Source organism: Chanodichthys erythropterus, chromosome 10, assembly GCF_024489055.1.
Source record: "Chanodichthys erythropterus isolate Z2021 chromosome 10, ASM2448905v1, whole genome shotgun sequence".
In the NCBI taxonomy this organism is placed as follows: domain Eukaryota; kingdom Metazoa; phylum Chordata; class Actinopteri; order Cypriniformes; family Xenocyprididae; genus Chanodichthys; species Chanodichthys erythropterus.
Genome location: NC_090230.1, coordinates 19447501 through 19448506, shown reverse-complemented (window position 1 = coordinate 19448506; position 1006 = coordinate 19447501).

Here is a 1006-nt window from a genome sequence, read left to right as displayed (position 1 = left end):
ATTTTTTTTTTACTTTATATAATTGCCATTTATTTAATTTAATTCGCATTTTTCATTCTGTCTGTCCTTGATTGACTTTGCTAAGTAGGCCTAATGAAAGCTAATAAAAGTGTGTTTTTCTTTATTCGTTTTCTGATGATAATCTGTAAACATTTATTATATCACAAAATATGATATCACATTTAAGTAATAATATATGTTGGGGCCCGAGATATTTTACAGTGAATATTGCTTGAATATTGTTTGGAACCATATTAGGCCTAAAATAAAATAAAATAAAATAAAATAAAATAAAATAATAAAATAAAATAAAATAAAATAAAATAAAATAAAAATATATTTATTTATTATAAAATTTGAGTCTATAATCAGTTTATTTATTTTAACTTATTTTTAGTTAAATTTTTTATTTAAATTATTTTTATAATGACAGTGAAATAAAGACACTGCAGTAGGCTTTTTGAAAACTAATAAAGCTCTCTTATTACATTTTTATGTCAATAAAATAAAATAAAATAAAATAAAATGCATGCAATGATTTATAAATAAAGAAGTAGTATCCTTATTGAAAAAAAGAGAAAACAATATTTTAGTATTAGTTTTTTTGGTGATAATCTAAATATAAAAAAAAAAATAAAAATAGATAAATAAAATAAAAATCACAAAAAATGTGACAAAAACATACATTTTATTTACAACCATATCAAGTCTATTCACTATCAATATTATAATTAAAACATTAAAACTGATTATTATGGGCCCCAATTATAATGGTCCTATTTAGAAAAGTGTCTCATTTTAGATCAGAATAGTCTAAAATTATCTATCTATATATCTTGGTCTAAATAAGATTATTAATTCAGCTTTCTCTCATGTGATCCTTCAGCCTGGTGTGAAATAGGTTCACAGTTCGGCTTCAGATTCAGCACACAGCCCTGCTATATTTGGCACTCCAAATTTGCAACCTATCGAGGAGCCAGTGGAGCGAGATTCATCTCTCTCGGAG